The sequence below is a fragment of the Anomaloglossus baeobatrachus genome, chromosome 11 (assembly GCF_048569485.1).
Source record: "Anomaloglossus baeobatrachus isolate aAnoBae1 chromosome 11, aAnoBae1.hap1, whole genome shotgun sequence".
NCBI lineage: Eukaryota > Metazoa > Chordata > Amphibia > Anura > Aromobatidae > Anomaloglossus > Anomaloglossus baeobatrachus.
This window is the reverse complement of record NC_134363.1, coordinates 6,963,492-6,970,968: the sequence shown is the minus strand read 5'-3', so window position 1 is coordinate 6,970,968 and position 7,477 is coordinate 6,963,492. Positions and strand designations below refer to the sequence as shown.

Here is a 7,477-nt window from a genome sequence, read left to right as displayed (position 1 = left end):
AAATGCTAACTTTGTTGTTTTCCACCAGGTGGCGCTATAGGTGGTTTCATTGCGTAGTGCATGGCTACTTTACTATACCTAGACACCACTTCTATGCCTATAGCTGCCGCCGTTCTCAAGTTAATGGAGGTGGACAGGATATGGGTGGACACACTGTATATAGGTGCGGTGTATACAGGATATGGGTGGACACACTGTATATAGGTGCAGTGTATACAGGATATGGGTGGACACACTGTATATATTAGTGCAGATAAATACTAATTCATAACTTTTTGCTCCTGACATAAATAGACATTTCAATTGACATACACTGCACTCTCATTCTTAGAGATAATAAATGAAAAAAGAAGGCGAAGTTGAATTCTCTTTACAAAAGTTGGGTGTATATTTATTAGTAATACAGTGATAGAGAAGACATGGGATGTTTTGGCCTAATTTGAGGCCTTTTTCACTCCAAATCACTGAAAAAAGTGAAGAAAAGAACAATAATTTACAATAATTTACATACATACATACATATTTACATAGAATATGCAATTTAGTACATTAGTTTCAAGGATTTCCATAGGGATAAATGTCATCAGATCAGTGGAAGCAACAGTATAGCTTGGCAAACAGAGATGCAACAGCTTCCATGATAGTGAAATGGTTTAGGCAGCACAAAAACAGTACAATGCAGGTGAGGCGATAGGTTCAAGAAATAATTCTAAGACTGCTGAGACCAGATCACCCTCAACCAAAAACCCTCCCATGTCCGATTAACCACTCTGAGACAAATTAACCAAAATACAAACTTTATTAGGAGAGCCTTATAAAATTGGTAAACATCTCTCATCTTTTGTTGTGGATGGAGGTCGGTCACAGCACAATTAACCATTATAAATAACCACATTTTCAAAACGAAACTTTGTGCCAGGCCGGACTTCCGGCGCACTTTAGCCTTCGTAATTGAACTGTGTTCCTTGAAACCGCTGTGACTTTAAAAGAATAACAAAAAACTAGGGAGGGAGGGTGGGACAGCACCGTCCGGATCTCACAAGGTGAGGAGAGACCGGATCCCGGAACAGAGGGTATATTTATAGGGGAAAGAAAGGGATTATGGGAACATTCCCATTGGACAAAACCTTTGGAAGGGGAGGAGGGAGAATCGGACATGAGAGGGGAACTTAACCCCTTACTACCCGGGCACAGCAGTCAGGGTGCATTCAGTAAAACACTGACATGCCCCTGAAGACTGCTGAGACCAGATCACCCTCAACCAAAAACCCTCCCATGTCCGATTAACCACTCTGAGACAAATTAACCAAAATACAAACTTTATTAGGAGAGCCTTATAAAATTGGTAAACATCTCTCATCTTTTGTTGTGGATGGAGGTCGGTCACAGCACAATTAACCATTATAAATAACCACATTTTCAAAACGAAACTTTGTGCCAGGCCGGACTTCCGGCGCACTTTAGCCTTCGTAATTGAACTGTGTTCCTTGAAACCGCCACGGAGGAGCAGAGGCCCTAGACTGTGCTCCGACCCCCACCCATAATGAACAAGGCCTGCTCAATACCGTCCTGCAGGCCTGATAAAAATATGTCAAGGCCAATGTTATTCAAATGAACGCCATCGTTCAACATCAGGGAAGAATTATCCCCCTCCAATTGCCAGTGTCTAACGACGATCCCTGCCTTAAAACGGACAAAACGCGAAATACGTGAGTTGAGTGTCCGCCTCGAACGCTCCAGAGCTGCAGCTCCTTGAGCCCCTCGCCAAACAGGCCGGGAAATGACCTCGGACCAAACAAGGACAAGTTCAGGAAAAAAGGCATGAAACTTGTCCACGTCAGATCTCATTGTGGTGATAAGCTCCGCCAAACGGCGGGCACCGAGGTCATTTCCTCCGGCATGAATGACGAGGACCACTGGAGTTAAAGCAGACCTCGCAATTTCCACAACCTCCGGTATAACTTGAGGCCATATGAGACCCCTGACGCCTCTCCAATTGACTTCGAAGCCACGAAAGCCAAGGGCACGTCCTCCAGGTCGATTCTCAGCCCGCTGTCCTGCCCAGAAAATATAAGAGTGTCCCAATAACCAAATGACAGGCTTGGCAGCTCCTAGAAGAAGAAAACTGTCAGTGACACATGTACAAGAAGGCAAACCTGTGCAAAAGAAAATTGATTAAAGAAGCAGTAATTCCGGTCTAATATATCTCGCAAAACACGCAGAACGCCACCGGCCTATCCGTTGAATGACTTCATTAGGCAATCCTGCCCGAGCGGCCTCAGTCGCCGCCCCAATCCGGAAGGAGTGAGTACCAAATTCGCCGGCGGGAAAACCCAAGAACCGTAAACATTTTCGAAAAACAGCCAAAAATTGGAATCTCGTCAGGGGGGAACCGTCTTCATGAACCAGGAAGGAAGAACTACCATGGCGCAAAGCGATGTAGTTAAGAGTCAATGTAACAGCATACTGGGCCATGAATAGCAAACAAAGATATCCAGCAGCCATTTCCGGTCTGATCGGTTTTAGATTTCCGGATTCTAATCCTCAAACCCCCATTACACAATGCGATGTCGTCGTGCCGAAGGCCCCCATGAGTGCCTCTGGCAGGAGAAACCAACTCGCTAATGCGCAATGCGCCAAAAAAGGCAATAGCAAAAGAAGCGGAGAAGAGGGCAGACTCAAAAGGAGGAGGACAAACAGCGGAGATATGTCCGATGATACGAGAAAGAAGGCTAAAGGAAACCGGCCTTCTACACTCCCTTATGGGCTGCCCCCCACCCCACCCCTTAACTGCTTGCTGAACTATAAAAAACTTAGTAACGTCCGACCAACCTCGAAGCTTGAAATGAAAAGCAAGTCCAGACAATCGGTTCCGCGCAACCGCGCAGGAAGCACCTTTATTATACAGATGATATAGATACCGACAGGTAACGTCCAATCTAGCAGAATCAGAGGTAGAAACCGGATAATTAGCTGCAAAAATTAGCCATTCATCCCATGCCTTACCGTAAGCCAGCCAAGTCCTCGGGGCCAGTGAAGACGTCACCAAAGGCATCAGTTGCATTCCAGCAGGTCCCATATGCTGGGTGGACACGATATTCCCTCTGGTTGTGCCCGAGGACACAGCTGCCGAAATTTCTGAAATTGAAAACGGGAAAGTGAGTCAGCGATAGCGTTGCACCTGCCAGGCACATGACGAGCCCTAAACCACATATTGAGCTCGAGGCACTGCAGCACAAAAAATCTAAGTAACTTTAGGACTGGCAAAGAGGATGAAGTCAGATGGTTTATTGCGTGAACAACGGACATATTATCAGTCCAGAATAAAATTCGTTTATTTCTGAAGGCTGGACCCCAGATCACGGAAGCTGTTACAATGGGGAACAACTCAAGAAGGGTCAGGTTGGACACAAAACCTCTGTCGTGCCAAGATTGAGGCCATTGCTCAGCACACCATTGCTCACCAAAAATAACACCAAAACCCAACAATCCCGATGCATCGGAAAAAAGTGATATTTCTTCATTTGAAAGAACGTTATCCTGGAAACAAGTTTGACCATTATACCTGGATAGAAAATCATTCCAGATAAACAAATCAGCTTTCAAGCAGGGGGTAATCCTGATGCGATGATGAGGAAGGAGAATGCCTTTAGTGGCAAGAGATAACCTCCGGGAAAAAACCCGGCCCATTGGCATGACACGACAGGCGAATACAAGAAGGCCCAGCAAAGATTGCATCTGACGAAGGGTCACACTACGAACCGAACAAAAACCCATAATCAGAGAGCGCAGCTTTACTACCTTGTCATCCGGGAGGCGGAATAGCATTGCATTGGAATCTATTTCAATACCGAGGAAGGAAAGAACCTGAGAGGGGCCAACTGTTTTGTCCTTCGACAAAGGAACACCAAATCTGGACATCAAACTGCAAAACGTATCCAATAGAAGCTGGCAATGGGTGGAATCTTGAGGGCCAACAAAAAGGAAATCATCAAGATAATGAATAATAGACTGGGAACCAGATTCAACCTTCACGGCCCATTCTAAAAATGAACTGAATAGCTCAAAATAGGAGCAAGAGATTGAGCAACCCATGGGAAGGCATGTATCGTAATAATAAAAACCATCTACGAAACATCCCAACAGATGATAGCAATCTGGATGGACCGGGAGGAGGCGGAAAGCCGACTCAATATCTGACTTCGCCATCAAAGCCCCAGGTCCCGCATGCCTAACTAACGCAACAGCTTTGTCAAAAGAGACATACGTGACTGACGCATCCGCATCGGGTATACCATCATTGACAGACAAACCTTTCGGATGGGAAAGGTGGTGAATTAAACGAAATGTTCCAGGCTCCTTCTTCGGAACGACCCCCAGCGGAGACACCCGTAAGTTGTAAAAAGGGGGCGAATCAAAAGGGCCCTTTAATCTGCCTTTTTCTAACTCACAGTTTATTTTATCAAGTAAAACCTCATGAAGCTCCGTCGCAGACTTTAGGTTACGGGCAAAAAAAGGGTTGTCTGTTAAGTTTAAAAGGTATAAAGAAACCAAAAGAGAAGCCGAAGCGCAGCTGCGCCGCCGCAACCTTATTGGGGTACCGGTCGAGCCACGGCCCCATCTCGGCTACGCTCACCGGCGTCCCGATTCTCAGGTGGGTTTGACGGCTTTGTTGGCAATTTCGCCGAAGGGCGGGGGCATTTTGCCGCTGCGTGGGGTCCTCCGCAAGCAGAACATTCATGTTTATACCTGCAGAGACCAAAGAATCGGCAGTGCCCTTCGTTGAATTGCCAACATGTGCCGGGTCTACGGACGGCCACTGAACCGGAACCGGCGGAGTTGCCAGGGGCCGCGGCATGAAAGGGGGCTTTTGGAGTCATCATAAGTCGCAACCAGGAATCAGTAGCTTTAACCCCCCATCCCAAGTGAGGTTGTAGGGCCAAACGACGCCTGAAGTCCTCATCATAACGCCACCACGCAGATCCGCCGTGCGCTTTGTATGCGTTATAAATGGAATCTACATATATAAAAAGTTCCGAACAGCGTTCAGGGTGTTTCTGACCCATAACACCTCCCAATACAAAAAAGGCTTGCAGCCAGTTATTGATAGTTTTTGCGACCCTGGGTTTTTTGTCAAAAGGGCGTTCGGCGGAACGCCTCTCCTTGTCAACCGTAAATTGATCAGTGGAAACCAGCGACCAAATGTCTATGAAATCATTAGCCCATATTTTGTTAACCGTCTCTGGGTCAAGGTGAGAGCCCAAAGGAGACATACCACAAAAGAACGTGTCCTTATGTATATCAGCCCGAGGAGGAGGCTGAATTCTCTTCTCGGGCTGATTTCCAAGTAATAGGGGGTTAACCAGTATTTTATTACCCGGGGTATTTAAATGAGCTAACAGTGCTTTTAAAGACATGGCTGTATTATCACCTCCCCAAGCCCCAGAATAGTTGTACTCACCGACCGCTGGAGCATCTGTGGGAGTCACCGATACGTGTGGAGCCGCTACTAAGTCGGCAGCCTGTGGTTGCACCAAATAGGGTTCGGCATCTCTCCGGCGGCATGATGTGCGACGAGAGCGCCTGCTGGACGTCATGGAGTCGCCGGATGACTCAGCCGTGGTTGATGGCGAACGCCATCTTGATGAGCGAGACCTACGGCTTCTCCGCGATGAACGTGACCGCCGCTCAGAATAAGCTGAGCGGCGACTGCGGTCCCTACTGTACCGCCTGCGTCTATATGGGCTGCGAGAACGTGAGGAGGAGACGGAAGCAGCGGAGCGGTTTCCGCGCCCGCGGCGTCGCCTACCGTGGGCCGTGCTTCCAGCACCCGCTGCATCCTGAATAGGGAGAACCCGTGGTAGGTTCTGCAGCTCAGGGGGCACAGGCATCGCCGGTTGTACTGCGGCTGGAAATGCCATCGCCGGAGGCGCAGCCGTTTGGAACGGCAGCACCTGCGGAGCCACAGGAGGCAAAGCCATACCCACCTGAGCTGCAAAAGGCAAGGCCATCATTCCAGGGGCCGCAGGAGGCACAGCCGTCACTACGGGCGCCGCAGGAGGCAAAGCCATCACCGCAGCAGCCGCAGGAGGTAAGGCCATCACTGCAGCTGCGTCAGGTGGCAAAGCCATTCCCCCCCCCGGGTTCATGGAGTGTTGAGACATTTGGGAAGGTATGATGTTGGAGGGAGCAGCAGCCCCCACCCTGCACACTTCTGAAGTAGTGCAGTGTGACAGGGAAGGGAACACAGTAGATGGTGGGGGCTGCAGACTATCAGCAGGCTCCTCGGCCGATGAGGAGCTGCGGCTCTGATTACCTCCCATCATAGAAGGTGCGGGCGCTATGCAGAGAGGAGGGGTAAGCTGTTGGAGCAGGGCTGTTGGTGGAGCTGGATTTTGGCGCGCAGGGACGTTATGTATTAAACCAAGCGGCGCCGCTTTGCCTGAGGGGGATGATAGGCTTGCGGCCGCCGCTGTCACTGTTGGGGGCGGGTGTGGGGACGCCACAGGGCGATTCGCGCGCGCCCGCCGTGCACGAGGAACGCGTGCACGCCGGGCGCGCGCGCGCCCCGCGCGCATGCGCAGTGGAGAGCTACATGCAGGGCTGAGACGCTCCGGAGGGCGGATTGTGCGAGCAGGCCTCCCACCGACCGGAGCCTGCGGTTGAGCCTCAGGGGGAGGGGAACGCTGCTCACCCAATATGGCAGCAAGCCACGCGTCTCCCTCCCTCCTGAGTCTGTCCCTGACAGCCTGATTGAGCATATCGGTCATCTCTCACCGGGAAGGCTGATCACAGCACCGTCCGGATCTCACAAGGTGAGGAGAGACCGGATCCCGGAACAGAGGGAATATTTATAGGGGAAAGAAAGGGATTATGGGAACATTCCCATTGGACAAAACCTTTGGAAGGGGAGGAGGGAGAATCGGACATGAGAGGGGAACTTAACCCCTTACTACCCGGGCACAGCAGTCAGGGTGCATTCAGTAAAACACTGACATGCCCCTGAATAACGTACCTCCACAAGGAATTTTTTTCAAGAGAGTATGATCAAATGTAGAGAGAGTGAAGATGAGGAAGAGATCCACCAAACGGTATTATATATAGAGTCACAGGAAGCAAGTTCTGTCAATAGATAGTACGCATGTCAGTAAATTGTATAAACAGGAAAAAAGGAGGGGGGGAGGGGAGGGAAGATACCTGATTCATGTGGTTTTCAGATATTTTTCTGGTATAGCCACAACTTTTGGTATGGGGATAATGGACTGACCGGTGTCTCGTAATTTGTTGTACCTTCATGAATACAGGAATAGCAATTAGAGTAGCAAGGTCTATGTGTCAACATTTTATCCTACAGAAGTACATAGGCAATACCTTTTAGTAGTGTACAATTATCACCATATGCAAGAGTGAGTCACTGTAATGTAGTGGAAGATGCTTCCATCTGGAATAGGAGTTATATGAGACAAAACAGTGTTAC

At 49.0% G+C, this 7,477-nt stretch overlaps 1 long non-coding RNA gene across 1 annotated transcript; it reads right to left on the bottom strand.

The window, feature by feature from the left end:
• Positions 1-384: 384 nt before the first annotated feature.
• LOC142256580 (uncharacterized) lies at positions 385-7,257 on the bottom strand. The gene is made up of 3 exons (XR_012727541.1): positions 7,198-7,257; positions 7,016-7,122; positions 385-464 (listed from the first exon to the last, which is right to left on the bottom strand). It is a non-coding gene; the product is annotated as an uncharacterized LOC142256580 (long non-coding RNA).
• Between the last annotated feature and the right edge of the window lie 220 nt (positions 7,258-7,477).